Genomic DNA, 19,146 nt, shown 5'->3' on the forward strand with positions numbered 1-19,146 from the left:
AATAGGAAGCAGGCCATAAAATAATAACTTAGGACTCCATGTTTCAAATATTGTTTTAATCTCATATATATGTATATATATATATATTTCCACCCCCCCCAAGATTGAATCCGTGTTTCAAGAAATCGTTCCACCTAAGCATTTAGCTAAACTAATATAATGGCTATGATCTTTAAAGAAAGAAAAGAGAGATAAGGAAGAAGGGAGGACATAGAATAGCAGTGAAATTAAGGAAGGCCAAAAAGAGAGAGAGAGAATGATTAGGAAATACAGAGGAGAAGAAACAAAAAAAAAAAAAAGGAAAAAGGAAGAAGCAAAAAATAAGGATACATGAGTCATACACTGGCCCACTGTAGCCTGCACCTGCTGCTGCTGCTGCTGCTGCTAAGCCGCTTCAGTCGTGTCCGACTCTGTGCGACCCCATAGACGGCAGCCCACCAGGCTCCCCCGTCCCTGGGATTCTCCAGGCAAGAACACTGGAGTGGGTTGCCATTTCCTTCTCCAATGCATGAAAGTGAAAAGTGAAAGAAGTTGCTCAGTCGTGTCCGACTCTTAGTGACCCCATGGCCTGTGGCCTACCAGGCTCCTCCGTCCATGGGATTTTCCAGGCAAGAGTACTGGAGTGGGGTGCCATCGCCTTCTCCGCAGCCCACAGCTAGATCCAGCCTATTCCCTGTGTGTGTTCTTTTTCTTTTGTATCTTCCATAGCAACCCTAGATAACATGTGACAATGGACATAATTGTGTGTTCCAATAAGATTTTATTTATGAGCACAAGTTTCTATATAACCAGTAAAGTTTTATGTATGGACACACCAATTTTATGTATCATAAAACATTGTTCTTCTTTTGATTTTTCTCCAACCATTTACAAAAATGTAAAAGCTATTCTAGGGTGGTTTTTGTGATGCAAATAGAGAGAGTAGTTGTGGCAGAGACTCTATAGCCATTAAAGACTAAAATAATCATTACGTGGTCCTCACAAAAAAAGTTTGCAGACCCCTATAAATATTTATTAAATATAGACTGTGTACTCAGCACAACCCTCTATTCTAAGGAGGATACAAAAGAAAAAGAATAAAGATATGATTTCCATCCTTTGGGACTTACAGGCTAGTTGAAGAAGGGGAAATGGATCAAACAGTTGCCCTGGTAGTTGATTTTTAGGGAAAACAAAAATGGCATTTATGTATGGTTTATTTCTTCTTATTCACACTAAACTTGATACCTCATAAACACAGTATTAGAACGCAGGCATTTAGAATACAATTGCATCCTTAAAACCCCTATTTATATCCTTAACTTCTAGTTTAATATTATCAGCTACCTTTTTAACAAACATACAGAATTTAACAAACATGTAACACACAAAAGCACAACAGATGTACAAAATACCACCAAAGTTTGTACTTGAATTGACAGTCTAGCAAAACCAGTGTCTCAGTGGGACAATTCTAAAAGAGAGGAAGGTTTTGGCAAAAGATGTATGTGAACATCTGAGGATTAAACAGGACTCTTATGTTGGGTTGCTGATTCAAAGGGGACAATATGGGTCACTCTCACTTTCACTTTTCACTTTCATGCATTGGAGAAGGAAATGGCAACCCACTCCAGTGTTCTTGCCTGGAGAATCCCAGGGACAGGGGAGCCTGGTGGGCTGCTGTCTATGGGATCGCACAGAGTCGGACACGACTGAAGCGACTTAGCAGCAGCAGCATCACTGGGCTAAAAAAGAAATAAAATGCCCTAATGCTCTCCTTAAGTATTTTCTTTAAAAGTGGCAAATTTTCCATACTCAACAGTTGCACTGTCTGATACAGTAGCCATTGACCATGTGTGGTTACTGAGCGCTTGACATAGGCTAGTCCAATTTGAGATGTGTTGTAATTATAATACATATCCCATGTCAAAGACCTATTATGAAAAAAAAAGAATAAAAAGTATCTAATTAGTATGTTTTTCTAGATCTTGATTACATGCTAAAATAATATTCTGGATATATTTGGTTAGAGTTAATATTTTATTCAAATTAATTTTGCCTATTTTTTAGACTTTTAAAAATGTAGATACCACAAAATTTTAAATTACCTCTGTGCTTGCATTGGACAGAGATGCTTTAACATGTTGATTGACCGAATAGATCTGTGTGAAAGAGGTAGATGCATGGCTCATTCCCTCAACTCTGTTTTTTTTCAAATGTCATCTAATTAAAAAGGTCACTAAATGTCAACAGTTGTTGTCATTTAGTCACTAAATCATGTCTAACTCTTTTGCAGCCCCATGGACTGTAGCCTTCTAGGGTCCCTTGTCCGTGGGATTTCCCAGGCAAGAATAAGAATGGTTTGGCATTTTCTATTCCAGGGCATCTTCCTGATCCAGGGATGGAACCTGCGTCTCCTGCACTGGCAGGCAGGTTCTTTACCACTGTGTCACCAGGGAAGACTCTAATATCAATTACAATTCCTAAATTCCTGACCTCCTTACCTGGCTCTATCTCCTTTCAGTTATATTGTTTCTGGTCTCTTCCCCTTGCCTCTACTTCTATAAGGCAGAACTATATCTGTTTTTCCTCACTGATGCACCCTTAGCGCATAGAACAGTGCCTGGTACCTAGTAAACAAAATTTTTTAATACGATGAATGAATGAAAAATATTCTAGTGAAATATCTAGTATGGAAGGCCTTTAGGTAAGGTTGTCAAAGGTGGTGCTTTTTAAAAAAATATTTTTCACCCCTTACCAGAGGTTTTATTTTGTTTATTTATTCTTACTTTTTAGCCAGGCCTTCAGGCATGCAGGATCTTATTTCCCTGACCAGGGATCAAACCTGCGCCCCCTGCAGTGAAAGTATGGAGTCCTAACCACTGGTCCACCAGGAAGTCCCCGGTGGTACTTTTTAAATCTGCTCTCCTATAAGCTTATGGCCTCCAATTTACACCCAGCTATATGCCTTCCGCCTCTGCCCCTGATGCTGAGAGCTCACTGTTCTTCACTTCTGGCTTCTAGGCCAGCTCAGAAATTTAGGGTTGAGGGTACAAGAGATGGGATTTTGACCCTGGAGGAATATTACTGAGCTTCTCCCATGCAGATGAATTGATACATAACATCTTAATAAAGTATTTCTTTGAGGCAATGTACATGCCCTTATTTAACTGGATTAAAGCAAATATGACTGATAAAGTTTGAATTGAAAAGTATTCTCAGCAGAAGCTCTGACGAAATGGTATGTAAAACACAGCTGAGAGCTGAATTAATAGCATCAAATACACAATAATGCAAACCATCAGAAGTTGGGCCATGGGTTATAACACATCAAGCTTTTCCTATTGGGGAATAAAAAAGACTATGGCTCTGAAAATGGCCCAAATCATACAGCAGTCCTTGATTTTATCAAAAGCTCATCAAATTCCATATTGTTTTTATATTTCTGCTTAATTTTTAATATGTTGATGGCAGTTTAGTCACTAAGTCATGTCTGACTCTTTTGCAGCCCCATGGACTATATAGCCTGCCAGGCTCCTCTGTCCTTGGGATTTTCCAGGGAAGAATACTGGAGTGGGCTGCCATTTCCTTCTCCATTAAATCATGTCTAAATCATATCTAAATGGAGATTGCTCCTGTCTAGAAAGAGCTATTGTATCTGCTCATTTATTATATCAAAGTTGCTAATATCTATGCTACCTTTTCCCCCCATTTTACCAGGAAGAGAAATGGTTTCATTTTGGCATAATCTTTACACTAAGCCTACTATTTAGTTTCTCATTGTAAAACTTACATCCAAGTAGAGCTGTCAACTCTTATCATATGACCTAAGAGTTGAACTTGTTGTCTAGTAATATTTCCCCAAAGGAATTTCCAGACTTTGTGGATGATATCCTCACCATTAGAGAGTCATTCCTTTATTTATGCTGTATAATCTGGGACAAGACATTTTTATCTTAGAAGTCTTCATTAAAAGTCATTATTCTGTGAAATGCAACACATGCTTAAGGCATTATTAGAGATTTATACCTTAGCATTAAATTAGTGTGGGCTTCCTGGTGGCTCAGTGGTAAAGATCTGTCTGCAATGCAGGAGACCTGGGTTTGATCCCTGGGTTGGGAAGATCCCCTGGAGGAGAATATGGCCACCCACTCCAGTACTCCTGTCTGGAGAATACTATGGACAGAGGAGCCTGGCAGGCTATAGTCCATAGAATCACACAGGACACAACTGAAGTGACTAAGCAGCATCAGCAGCAGCATAAATTAGTGTATCAAATTGTTTCTCTATTTAATTGCCAGTTGACATTGGTGTTCTGAGAGAATGGGGCATATGAGATGAAAACTGATTCCCATTAGGAGATGGGAGAAAGTGCTATATTTTAGAGTATTGAACTTAATCCCAACTAGAGAGGATTCCTTGGAGAATGAAATAAAAGACTTTGGTCAGTCATGAGGAAACTGGGGACCAGAAAAAGGGAAAGAGATCATGATGATCAAGTAGAACTGGGAGATAGGAAGGGGCTGTGTAGAAACTGCAGTTAGTGCTCCATGGCCCCTTTACTCTCTCTTGCATATGTGCACACATGCTAAGTCACTTCAGTTGGTTCTGACTCTTTGCGACACTATGGATGACAGCCTGCCACGCTCCTCTGTCCATGGGATTCTCCAGGCAAGAATACTGGAGTAGGTTGCCATGCCCTCTTCCAGGGGATCTTCCTGATTCAGGGATCAAGCCCACGTTTCTTAGGACTCTTGCACTGGCAGGGGTTTCTTTACCACTAGTGCCAGCTGGGAAGCCCTTACTCTCTCTTACTCATCTCTAATATTGGTCAAAATGCTTCTTTTTATTTCAAATTACTGCTTACTCAATGATCTGGTTGAAACCAAAAGGTACACTTAAACACCGGAAAATTTGAGGAGCATTTAATTAAAACCATTTTTTTGCAAAGGTGCATTCCGGGTTTAAGGGAAGTTAGAAGGCCTGGTACAGCACCTTGGAACTAGCAACAGAAGGGAACTGTGACCAATCCTAGGTCTGAAAAAGCAAAGAGAGAGAAAGAGTATTAGAACTCAGATACAAAACTAGACGGAGAGGTTCCCCAACATGAACTGTGGCCTTTGGGAGAGGAACAAAGCCAGCTCTCAGCAACCCGGCAGACAAGAAGTTGGGAGGATAAATACAGGACGTCACACTCCTTTCATCCTCCAATTTCCTACTGTGGCCTCCACTGGCCAGATCCAACCTTTAACAGGAAGTCCTGTTGCAAGGGAGCCTTACCTATTTTTAACAAGACAAGAGAAAGAAACTGCTTTGGTCACCTTTTTATAGAATATTATATTTTTAATAAACTATTCTTTGTTTCAAAGTGAATTCATGCTTCCCTCATCCTCTCCGTTGTTAGTCAAGGCTTCAGAGTTTTTACTGGCACTAAATTTTGGGTTGAAAATAATGCATCGTATTGAAATCAATGGAGTGCAAATGTAAAGTGCCCCTAACTTATAACAGATTTTTTCAGTTGTTGCAACTGTATTCAATCAGTTGTACCCAAGCAGCTGAACTAAACTATTCTAAGTCAAAGCCAAAAAAATGACAGGCTCATGAAAAAATTATTTTGGAAGCTGGAAACATTTGTCTTGGTATCACACTCTTAAAGTTACTTTGGTGGTATCACACTCTTAATGTACTTGAAAATTTTGTACATGGAGACAGATGTAGGATACCCGCATGCACAGACAAACAGACACACACTCCTATAGCCAGCAAGCTAACTGGTGCTCAGTTTAGCTACACAGTTCACAGCTAAATGAAAAAAAATGAAAAAAAAAAAAAAAAACCACTGTTGTCATGCACAGATAGATAGATGAACAATTGGGATGATGACTGTATGCCAACAATCTAGGGATGATAAAAGAGCTGAAATGAGTGACAAGTAAAAGAATATAATATAGAACTTAGAGGCCTTAAAAATTAAAATCCATGCCTTGCATAGGAAAGAATCATTCAAAGAATTACTCTTTTCAAAGTTCCAAGCCAAAGTTCAGTACTTTGCCAATTCCAACAGTTCTCGTAAAACAAATGCATCAATTAATCAATAATTTCCTGGAAGTAGTGGTTGTTTTGAGTTTGGGGGACTTATTTGCCTATTTATTTATCAGTCTTTGCCTATTATAGCAAACATGTTTTTTCTTAACCAAAGAACTTGAAACGGAAAGAACAAAGTCAAAGCAGTAGTAGATGATGAGTATGGGTTTTTCAGAAAGGCTTTGCTTTCATTCCTGAAAGAAAAGAAAATGACCATGTGATTAGCTCTTCAATAGTTCACAGAAATTGCAACTGCTTTCTGTCTTTGATGCCAACACTAAAGCATCAGAGGCTTTGCAGCTCCTATGTTTTGAGCACTGGTAACCTAACAATCCAATATAGAAGATAATAAGTCTCTATCTCTTTATTTGCCTCAGCTTAATGACAGCAAAGCAAAGACAGCTAATTTTTCACCCACTGAATATTTATCACCCCCAAAGCCACTGTTCTCACTGAAAAATTATCAGATGTTAATTAAAATAATGGAATTCCCCCCCCAAAAAGGAATTTCCTTTTTAAAAAAATGTAGCAATTTAGGAATTATAAATTCCTACTTTACCACCTTTGATTACCATTTATATCTAAGATACTGTTACTTCTGTATATACGAGAATGCACATATGGGTTGTTAAGAATGTGGCCTTTCTAATTGCTAAATCCTCATAACGCACCAGTTATGACATATTTAGAATATTATGCACTTTTTATATCAGACAGCAAAACCCCATGCCATCAATAAACTAAATACAAAACTTATGGAAGATGAGGAATAGAACCGTTTCATATCTCCTCCCACTCCACACCACATTTTATGAAAATGATTCAATGTTTATGATCAATGGCAACTGATTTTTCATATTATTTTTCTCTCTTAAGAATCAATTTTTACATTTATGCTAGGTTTTATAAGCCTATTAATTATTTAGATAGCAAACATGTTTTCTGGTCTTGGTATCACCCAGAATCTTTTTAATTCCTAATCTTCCCCCTTTTTAAAGTTACATTTTATATCTTTGTGTTGATTCATTTCTTGATAGGATGGGGAAATACAGGAAGGTCACTTGGGTAACACACAGGAGAAGAAACCAGGTTTGGGAGGCCTGAAACTTCAGTAATTTTAGGAATTCTATCTATTAAGAAAAACACACAGTTATGAATGCTCATTTTATGGTATGTAATTGTAACCTGATAAAAAAAAATTAGGTATGAAAATAAACTTTTACTCAGGATGAGAAATAAATTGCAAAATCTTAAAGTATGAACAAATACTACAAATGGCATAAAATCCAGAAAATAACACAGCATTGATATTAATTGACTGCTACAGTACATATTTTTCTACATATTTTTAATCACATCTTCTTTATTCACCTTGTCATGACAATTTTTTAATATCATTTTTATATGGAGAGGCAAAAGGAAATTCCTAGAGCATAACTGACCAAATTTTCCTTCAGATTACTGATAGTTTCAAAAATTACTTTTAATTTTATAACTTGTTATTGATAGTGTGACATAATCTTTTTTGCATCCTTGTCATATTTGGGAAAATCACTATCTGGTTTCTTTTATATAGAGCAGAGTAGTAGTTGATATATTTGCAGACTCACCTCAGCTTGAACATTTCAAACTCTGTTCTCCACCACTCAATCACGTTAGGGGTTGGGGTCCATCCCATGAGGACATAATCTCTGCCTTTGCATCTCAATGTCAGGATACCTTTAACTCTCTACTTAAAGAATTTCATCTTTAAAATTCAGAAATTTTATGCTTATGCCTATGTGTGGGTTTATTAAACAATATGCCTGGTATTTTGTTAGCCTTCTTGTTATAAATACCAAATCTTTATTGACTCAGATCTGTGAGTTTTTCTCATCAACTCCTGAAAATTCCCACACATACACTGAACCACTCAGATCTCTCTTCCAGGTCAGTTGTCCCTTCTTTCTTCATATTTATTTTTTCAGTCTTCTCTCTGTGCTGGGAGAATTCCTGAGTTGTTTTCCAATTTATTGGCTTTTATTCCTGCCATTATGTTTTTAATAATAAAATTAATGATATATTTTATAAAATTTTTTTGTTGCACTGTCCATTTTATAGGGGATTTTGTCAAAGACTGCATAAATCCCAGCAAAAGTCTTTCAGGTGAGAGTAACAAGGTAAAACTTAGATTTTTTTGCTTTCTTGTATTTGCTGTTGTTGCTTTCTGTAGTCATTTTAAAAGATCAGCCTTCTGAGGAAATAAAGAGTGTATTTCCTTGGTAACTTAGATGATAAAGAATCTGCCTGCAATGCGGAAGACCTGGGTTTGATCCCTGGGTCGGGAAGAACCCTTGGACAAGGGCATGACAACCCACCCCAGTATTCTTGCCTGGACAATTTCATGGACAGAGGAATCCAGTGGGCTATAGTCCATGGGGTCACAGAGTCAGCCACAACTGAGTGACTAAGCGCATACACCGAGTTAGAAGGCATCACCCTTGATTTGAAGTCTCTTCTTAGTAATTGTGGCAGTCTACCGTGGTCTCATTCAACTACTGGCAATAGCTAATCCTTTAGCTATTACAGAATCCTCCTTCTTCGTTGAATACAATAAAAAGTAAACATTTGGTCCTCCTCCCTACTTCCTGGCACACAGGTCCTAAAACCCTTGTGATCTCCAGTGATAAAAGTATGTTCCATATGCTACTGAGAAGATCTGTGGCGGGGGAGGTATCAGTAGCTGGGAACCCTTAGATACATTCTGGTTGCCAGAAAACTCAAGGCATGATTAAAGGGTTGGAACTTTCCTTCCTACCCCTATACCTCCAGGAAGAGGAAAAGGGTTGTAGGGGGAACTAAATCACTAATGGCCAGTGATTTTTTCCCTGGTGGTAAGCATCATTATGAACAAAGCTAGTGGAGGTGATGGAATTCCAGTGGAGCTATTTCAATCCTAAAAGATGATGCTGTGAAAGTGCTGCACTCAATATGCCAGCAAATTTGGAAAACTCAGCAGATGCCACAGGACTGGAAAAGGTAAGTTTTCATTCCAATCCCAAAGAAAGGCAATGTCAAAGAATGCTCAAATGACCACACAATTGCACTCATCTCACACGCTAGTAAAGTAATGCTCAAAGTTCTCCAAGCCAGGCTTCAGCAATACGTGAACCATGAACTTCCAGATGCTGAAGCTGGTTTTAGAAAAAGCAGAGGAACCAGAGATCAAATTGCCAATATCCATTGGATCATTGAAAAAGCAAGAGAGTTCCAGGAAAATGTCTACTTCTGCTTTATTGACTATGCCAAAGGCTTTGACTGTGTAGATCACAATAAACTGTGGAAAATTCTGAAAGAGATGGTCATACCAGACCACCTGACCTGCCTCTTGAGAAATCTGTATTCAGGTCAGGAAACAACAGTTAGAATTGTACATGGAACAACAGACTCGTTCGAAATTGGGAAAGGAGTACGTTAGGGCTGTATATTGTCACCCTGCTTATTTAACTTATATGTAGAGTACATCATGAGAAACACTGGGCTGGATGAAGCACAAGCTGAAATCAAAATTACCAGGAGAAATATCAATAACCTCAGATATAAAGATAACACCAGCCTTTGGCACAAAGTGAAGAAAAACTAAAGAGCCTCTTGATGAAAATGAAAGAGGAGAGTGAAAAAGTTGGCTTAAAGCTCAACATTCAGAAAATGAAGATCATGGCATCTGGTCCCATCACTTCATGGCAAATGGATGGGGAAACACTGGAAACAGTGGCTGACTTTATTTTTGTGGGCTCCAAAATCACTGCAGATGGTGACTACAGCCATGAAATTAAAAGACGCTTACTCTTTGGAAGGAAAGTTATGACCAACCTAGATAGCATATTGAAAAGCAGAGACATTACTTTACCAACAAAGGGCCATCTAGTCAAGGCTATGGTTTTTCCAGTGGTCATGTATGGATGTGAGAGTTGGACTATAAAGGAAGCTGAGTGCTGAAGAATTGATGCTTTTGAACTGTGGTGTTGGAGAAGACTCTTGAGAGTCCCTTGGACTGCACGGAGATCCAATCAGTCCATCCTGAAGAAAATCAGTCCTAAATATTCATTGGAAGGACTAATGTTGAAGCTGAAGCTCCAATACTTTGGCCACCTGATGTGAGGAACAGACTCATTTGAAAAGACCCTGATGCTGGGAGAGATTGAAGGCAGGAGGAGAAAGGGTCAACAGAGGATGAGATGGCTGGATGGCATCACTGACTCAATGGATATGAGTTTGAGTAAACTCTAGGAGTTGGTGATGGACAGGGAAGCCTGGTGTGCTGCAGTCCATGGGGTTGCAAAGAGCTGAACATGACTGAGCAACTGAACTGACTGACTGACTGGCTAGTGATTTAATCAGGTATAGCTCTGTAATGAAACTTCCATATAAAGCTCTAAACAATGGGTTTGAGGGAGCTTCCAAATTGCCAAACACATCCCCATACCACGAAGGCGGTGCCTCCCCAATCAATGGAAGGAGAAGCTACTTCATTCATTATCCCTCTAGACCCCACTCTATGCACCTCTTTATCTGGCTGGTCATTTATATCCTTTTTCGTAAATAGATACACCTAAGTCAAATGTTTCCCTGAGTTTTGTGAGCTATTCTAGTGAATTATCAAAATACTTCTTATCTTTTCCTGCATTATAGAATATTTGAAATAAAATAAAAAATACCCATTTCTTTACTTTACTATTAAGTATTAAGAGTGTATCTGTCAAGTTGTCTCAGTCCAAAACTATTTTCAGAAGTAAGCTCTATGAAAAGCAGTTGTGATAATCTCTAGGTTTGTAGCCAAGTCAGTTTGTGGGTAACCTGGGGACCTGTGCTGTGGCTGACATCTAAATGAGAGTACCTTGTAGACAGACCACTTGAACCTGTAGGTAGTTAGTGGCAGAAATGAATTAATTGTGGGACACACATTTGGTGTCAGGAGGAAGAAACACCTGACAGTGCCCCATCCCAGAAAAGTATACAACCAGAATGAAAGCCATTTCCTATGTTCTTTGTGTCACAAGTATATTCATTTCTTGAGTCTCAGCTTAACTTATATGTGCATTTCCCTTAAGTGCATCAGTGCTTAACTTTGCTTCCAACTCCTGCCCCAGGAGACTTGGGAAGGCCAGTTACCTCATGGGTGGTAACTTAACCCAATAAACAGAGTAGGAAGAAAGTTACTTGTCCAAGGGAAACAACAAAGTAAATTACCAAACAGAGTCATGTATTTAAAATGTCTTAGTGGGGCTCACTTACTTAGGTCATTGCTCTCTTCAGTCCTTTAGTTATATGTAATTTACCTGTTTGACTTGGTCACTGACCAACTGCCCAAATCTTAATAGTATAACCACTTTTCAATTGACAACTTTAGGATTTTATAGATTATCTTTACAAATAATGATAATCCTAACAGAAATGCCTTTACTGTTCAATTGTTTAGCAAAGTATTGGGTGTATGCTTCAGATAAACATTCTATCTTTTGGGGGGACCTGTCATTCTAATCTCTAGTCTGAAGTGAAGAGGTCAATTTTTTGTTACTTGTTTTTAATGAACTGGGCCTTTTGTCATAAGATGTTTTTTCAGAATCTATTGAACACTTCAATGTCAAATAGTTTGTCTTTGATCTATTGATCAAAAATTTTATTAACCTAGATAATATTGAAACAGGCTTTCAGATTAAGAATAAATCTTACTTGCTTATGGCATAACGCTGTTTTAGCATAATACTAAAACAAATTGCTATTGTCAACTAAAATTGGCACTTGCCAAGAGCATTGCCAGTGACTAGACAACAACAAGAAGGACATTTGCCATCTGTCTGCACTGCTGCAGCAGCTGACCTTGGACACTCCCTTAAAGGAATTCAGGGTGGAGAGTGAGGCACTCTGTTCTCCAGAGAAAGTGGTGAAACAGGTCTTTAGATAGTTGGGTATTTTTAGGAACTGATTTCATAATCCCAATCTTTGCATCTACTCATATCTAGAAAAGCACTACATCCCTTCATCAATATGAGCCTTGTCCTGCAGGGCCACCTGAGATGGATAGATCATGGTGGAGAATTTTAACAAAATGTGGTCCCCTGGAGAAGGGCAAACCACTTCGGCCCTTGAGAAACCTACAAACGGTATACAAAGGCAAAAAGATATGACACTGGAAGATGAGCCCACCAAGTCAGGTGTTCAATATGCTCCTGGAGAAGAGAGGAGAAACAGCTCCAGAAAGAAAGAAGAGGCTGGGCCAAAGCAGAAAGAACACTCAGCTGTGGATGTATCTGGCAGTGAAAGTAAATTCTGATGCTGTAAAGTACAATATTATATAGGAACCTGGAATTTAGGTCCATGAATCAAGGTAAATTGGACATGGTCAGTCAGGACACAGAAAGAATGAATACTGACATTTTAGGAATCAGTGAACTAAAGTCGAGGGGAATGGGTGAATTTAATTCAGATGGCCATCGTATCTACCACTGTGGGCAAGAATCCCTTAGAAAAAATGGAGTAACCCTCATAGTCAACAAAAGAGTCTGAAATGCAGTACTTGGATGCAAGCTCAAAAATGACAGAATGCTCTTTGTTCATTTTGAAGCAAACCATTCAACATCTGAATAATCCAAGGCTGTGCCCCAACCACTAATGCCAAAGAAGCTGAAGGTGAACAGTTTAATGAAGACCAGCAAGACCTTCTAAAACTAACACCAAAAAAAAAAAAAGTCTTTTTCATCATAGGGGATTGGGATAAAAAAGTAGGATAATCAAGATATATCTAGAGTAACAGACAAGTTTGGGCTTGGAGTACAAAATGAAACAGGGCAAAAGCTAACAGAGTTTTGCCAAGATAACGCACTAGGCATAGAAAATATCTGCTTCCAACAACACAGGAGACAGCTCTACACAAGGACAGCACCAGATGGTCAATATCAAAATCAGATTGATTATATTCTTTGCAGCCAAAGATGGAGAAGAAGCTCTATAAAATGAACAAAAACAAGACGAGGAGCTGACTATGATTCTGATCATGAGCTCCTTATTGCAAAATTCAGACTTAAATTGAAGAAAATAGAGGAAAACACTTGACCATTCAGGTATCAGTCAGTCAGTTCAGTCACTCAATCATGTCTGACTCTTTGTGATCCCAAAGAGTGCTGGACTGCAGCACGCCAGGCCTCCCTGTCCATCACCAACTCTCAGAGTTTACTCAAACTCATGTCCATTGAGTTGTTGATTCAGGTATGATCCATTCAGTTACGATCTACATCAAATCCCTTGTGATTATACAGTGGAAGTGATGAAGAGATTCAAGGGATTAGATCTGGTAAACAGTGAGTGAAGAACTATAGACAGAGGTTCATAACATTGTTCAGGAAGGTGATCAAAACCATCCCAAAAAGAAATGCAAAAAGGCAAAGTGGTTGTCTGCGGAGGCCTTACATGTAGCTGAGAAAAGAAGAGAAGTAAAAGGCAAAGGAAAAAGGGAAATATATACCCAATTGAATGCAGAGTTCCAGAGAATAGCAAGGAGAGATAAGAAAGCCTTCTTAAGTGAACAATGCAAAGAAATAGAGGAAAACAACAGAATGGGAAAGATTAGCAATCTCTTCAAGAAAATTAGAGATACCAGGGAATATTTCATACACAGATGGGCAAAATAAAGGACAGAAATGGTATGGACCTAACAGAAGCAGAAGATATTAAGAAGAGGTGGCAAGAATACAGATGAACTAGGAAAACAAATTGTTTGTTACAAAGAAGAAGATATCATTATTACCATTTTTTTTTTAAAAGGATGCCTTGGTAAAAAGATCTTCATGACCCAGATAATCATGATAGTGTGATCACTCACCTAGAACCAGACATCCTGGAGTTTGAAGTCAAGTGGGCTTTAGGAAGCATTACAATGAACAAAGCTAATGGAGGTGATGGAGTTCCAACTGAGCCAATTCAAATCCTAAAAGATGATGTGGTGAAAGTGCTGCACTCAATATGCCAGAAAATTTAGAAAACTCAGCAGTGGCCACAGGACTGGAAAAGGTCAGTTTTGATTCCAATTCCCAAAAAAAGGCAATGCCAAAGATTATCAAACTACCATACAATTGTGCTCATTCCACATACTAGCAAGGTAATGCACAAAATTCTCAAAGCTAGGCTTCAAAGAGTACGTAAATTGAGAACTTCCAGATGTTCAAATCGGGTTTGGAATAGGCAGAGGAACAAGAGATCAAATTGCCAACATCCACTGGGTCATAGAAAAAGCAAGAGAATTCCAGAAAAATATCTACTTCTGCTTCACTGAATATGCTAAAATCTTGGACTATGTGGATCACAACAAACTGTGGAAAATTCTTAGAGATAGGAATACCAGACTACCTTACCTGTCTCCTGAGAAACCTTTATGTAGGTCAAGAAGCAACAGTTAGAAAATTACATGGAGCAATGGACTGGTTCAAAATTTGGAAAGGGGTACATCAAGGCTGTATATTGTCACCCTGTTTGTTTAAATTATATGCAGAGTACATCATGCAAATGCCAGGCTGGATGAAGCACAAGCTGGAATCAAGATTGCTGGGAGAAATACAAACAACCTCAGATATGACACCACCCTCATGGCAGAAAGAGAAGAGGAACTAGAGGGCCTGTTGATGAAGGTGAAAGAGGAGAGTGAAAAAGGTGAACTTAAAACTCAACATTCAAAAAATGAAGATCATGGCATCCAGTCCCATCACTTCATGGCAAATAGATGGGGAAACAATGGCAGATTTGATTTTCTTAGATTCAAAAATCACTGCAGACAGTGACTGCAGCCATGAAATTAAAAGATATTTGGTCCTTGGGGAAAAAAAGCTATGATAAACCTAGACAGAATAATAAAAAGCAGAGATATCACTTAGCCAACAGAGGTCCATATAGTCGAAGCTATAGTTTTTCCAGTAGGATATGGATGGGAGAGTTGGACCATAAAGAAGACTGAGCACTGAAGAATTGATGCTTTCACATTGTGGTGCTGGAGAAGACTCTTGAGAGTTTCTGGGATAGCAAGGAGATCAAACCAGTCAATCCTAAAGGGAATCAATTCTGAATATTCATTGGAAGGACTGATGCTGAAGCTGAAGCTCCAATCCTTTGGCCACCTTATGCGAAGAGCTGACTCATTGGAAAAGACCCTGATGCTGGGAAAGTTTGAGGGCGGAGGAGAAAAGGGTGACAAAATATCAGATGGTTGGATGAGATCACCAGCTCAATGGACATGAGTTGAGCAAACTCCAGGAGATAGTGATGGACAGGGAAGCCTGGCATGTTGCAGTTCATGGGGCCACAAAGAGTCTGACACAACTTAGCAACTGAACAACAACAAAAATCCCTTCATGGTGACATCAGCTCCTTTTGACTAGCAGAAAACCTTTTATAAAATTAATGCTTGATAGCACTGAACTCCCCTTTCACCAAAATCTTTTGTATTGACCTTCCCCCACTGTCTCTCTGAAGCATTCGCTCAGAGCTATCTGAGGTGCTGTCTCCCAGGCTGAAGTCCTCATTTTGCCCCAAAGAAAGTTTAACTCACAACTCTCACTTTGTGCATCCTTATAGTCGACATTACGATTTGTAAAGTTTTGCATTGTATTCACAAGTAAAATTTGGCTCGTTGTTGATTTTTTTTTTAGCTCTTCATTAGGTTTTGATATACAGAGATCTGATGGTTGCATAAGATGGATCAGTACACTTTTTCTCTCTTTTCCTGCATTACAGAATATTTTCAATAAAATGGAAATTGCCCTTCTCTTTGTTAAGTTTTAAGGACTCATGTATCAAATTTTCCTAGTTGACACTTTTTTAGAAATAAGCTTTCTAACAAACAGTATTTACTTTTTTATAATTCTATAAGGAATACATGTCCATTTATGTTAAGCTCTGAAAAAATTAAAAACATAGCTCATCATAAAGAAGTTTATAGTATCATTTTATCGTCACATTTAAGAGTGTATATTAACTGTTTGCCTATTATTTTATTGGCCCACAATTTTCCAGTATTTATCTTCTTGTCATTGACAATGTTCACCTGTGCTCTTTAGGCAAATACATAAACACAGAGCCTTGACTTGACTGTTTTGTTACCTGATTTCTTTCTCTCACTAAACCTAGCAGTATACTGTGAAAATCTTTCTGTGTCAGTAAAAGTTTCTAATAATATCATTTTTAATGGCTACCACTTTTTGTGTGGCATTGTAATTTATTTAATCAATGGTGAATAACGAACTTTTAGACCTTTGGACCTTATCTTTTATGATCATTGTCTAACAAGAACATCTTTTCTCAGAATCATTCCCTCCTTTGGACAGCTGAATGCACTTCCCTATCTAACCTGTTATTTATCTCTGTTTACAAGCCTTCTTACAAAAGCAGGAAGAGGTTTATCCATTGTTGTGGCTTTCATCAGAAATTTCAAGTGTACCTGTTGAAATGATTCATTAGGAGAAGAAAGAAAAGGAAAGGGAGGGAGGGATTAAGGGAGGGAAAGAGAAAAGAAGAGAGAAAAGAGGAAACTCAGAAAAACGTGCACGTCTTTCTCAGATTTGGTGGCCCATTAGCTTGTGGACTAGGACCTAGGACAGGAACTCCGAGCCAAAAGCCATTAGTCCCAAGAGCTCTCTTCAGTTAAGGAGAATTCCTTTTCTCCTTGGTGAGGTAACCAGCCAGCTGAAGCAGTGCTTCCCTTTTCTAACTGGCATAACTACCCTCATTAGAAGCCAGCTAAAGGAGCTCTGGCTTTTTGCCTAGGAATGGCCATCTATATCAAGTGTGAGCTCAGATAACTTGCTCTGAGCAAACAAATATGGACATGTTTTCCTTATAGAATCATGCTCTGTGTGTGCTATGGCCACTGTCATGGATATGTGTACTTCAAAGACCTCCCATAGCCCCCCCCCCCTTTTCATCTAACTCGTGTGCCTCTGAGATATGAAGTACTTGTGAGATTTATCCCTTTGCTTGTACATCTGACTTCTTAATCAGTTAACCAAGCAATGGTTGTTTGGCCCATCATTCAACCCAATCTATCTGCATAGCATCTCTCAAGAATTCTATTCAGTTTGAACATGTGGCCTCAGCAATGATCCAGTTTCCTCTGCATTTTCATGGGAATTTGGAGAAAGAGGGATCCAAACATATGAGCTCAAAATGCCACCTTGAAATGGAAGCACTGCATTTTTCTTCTATAAAAAAAAGCTTGAATAATATGTTTTACAAGCTAAAAAACTATTCTCTGAAAAATAAAGATTTCTCCTACATTTTTCTCCTTGCCTGTTGGAATTGATTACATACAAAGCTCTGACACTTCATTGTTTGAAAGCAAGATGGAGGGTACTCACTATACTGAAAGGTGATCAGAGACTGTGATCTTTGTACCTCTAGTACCTCTCATAAAATAGACGCATCATAATTACTCTTTGATGAATAGAAGGAAAAGCTGTGCAGACAACTGCTTCTCTAGCACTAGATAAAATGCAGAGTTGATGACAACCCCAATAAACATTGGAACAGAATGACCACATGTAGCACTACCATATCCTTTCCAAAGGTGAGAAGAAAAAGTAATATTCTTCAATTACACGGGCAGGAAGTGGAAAACCATTAATCCCACATGGGACACAGGGTCATAACGATAAAATACATCACAGTAGATTTCATAAAAACCAGAACATAGCACATTTTCTCATTCTCCTCTACTTGAAATGTGAAAAAGACAATGTAATAGTAAGGAAGGAGGGAAGAAGGCAATTATTTTAAGTTGATTTACTTTCCCTGGATCTATGAGAAACATATTTTGGAATTCTCACTAAAAGACTTCAGGTCCTTAGATTTGAAGTTATATGAGTTCAGGAAATTGATATTTTGCCAGGAATTTAAAGATTGCTTACTTTATTAGGTAAGAACATAATTTCTGAATTTTCTAATGCTTTTGGAACATGAGTTTCTTTAAGAATCTAAAATGTGAAGACTGTTTTTTTCTATTTCAGAACACTTAAAATGCAGGAGTAGAGTTTGTAGATGAAGCTGCTAATATTCGTCTAAAGTAAAAAAAAAAATCAATAATAGAGTACTGCCAATTGTCTTACGTTTGAAAGAGCTGGAAAACTAGGAAAATAAATTCTTTGTTACAAGAAAGAAGATATCATTATTACCATTTATTTTTAAAAGGCTGCCTTGGTAAAAACAACTAAGATGGATTTCCCTAGAGGTCCATTGGTTAAGAATGCACCTGCCAAGGCAGGGGACACAGTTTCATTCTCTGGACCGTGAAAGTCCACACTCCACAGGACAACTAAGCCCGCACACCACAGCTACTGAGCCTGAGTATCCTAGAGCCTATGCTCTGGAATAAGAGAAGCCACTGAAACAAAAAGTCTGTGCACCGCAACTAGAGGGGCCCCCACTTGCTACAACCAGCAAAAGCCTCCTGACAGCAACAAAGACCCAGTGCAGCCAAAAATAAATTTTTTAAAAAATAAATTTTTAAAAAAAAAGTAATGATATGATGTAATACTTTTTAATGAAAAAAATTCCTTTCTTTTGACAACTAAGTATTGAGGGTCTAGGATATGGCAGATACTGTTCTAGATGTTAGGGATCAACAGCAAACAAAAATATTCCTTAGAATCATGGCGTAACATTGTAGTGGGTAGAGGAGAAAGTAAAGAAATTAATAAGGAAAACATTTAGTGTATCTTATGGTGATAAGTACATGGAGAAAACTAAACAGGTGAGGGAAATGAAGAGTTCAGAGGTGGGTGGTGAGGACTGTATTAGTTTCCAGAGCTGTTATAACACATAACCACAACCTGCTGCTGCTGCTGCTAAGTTGCTTCAGTTATGTCCTACTCTGTGTGACCGCATAGATGGCAGCCCACCAGTCTCCGCCGTCCCTGGGATTCTCCAGGCAAGAACACTGAAGTGGGTTGCCATTTCCTTCTCCATTGAGTGAAAGTGAAAAGTGAAAGTGAAGTCACTCAGTCGCGACTCACTCGTGGCGACCCCATGGACTGTAGCCCACCAGGCTCCTCCATCCATGGGATT

This window comes from Bos mutus, chromosome 2, assembly GCF_027580195.1.
Source record: "Bos mutus isolate GX-2022 chromosome 2, NWIPB_WYAK_1.1, whole genome shotgun sequence".
Taxonomy (NCBI): domain Eukaryota; kingdom Metazoa; phylum Chordata; class Mammalia; order Artiodactyla; family Bovidae; genus Bos; species Bos mutus.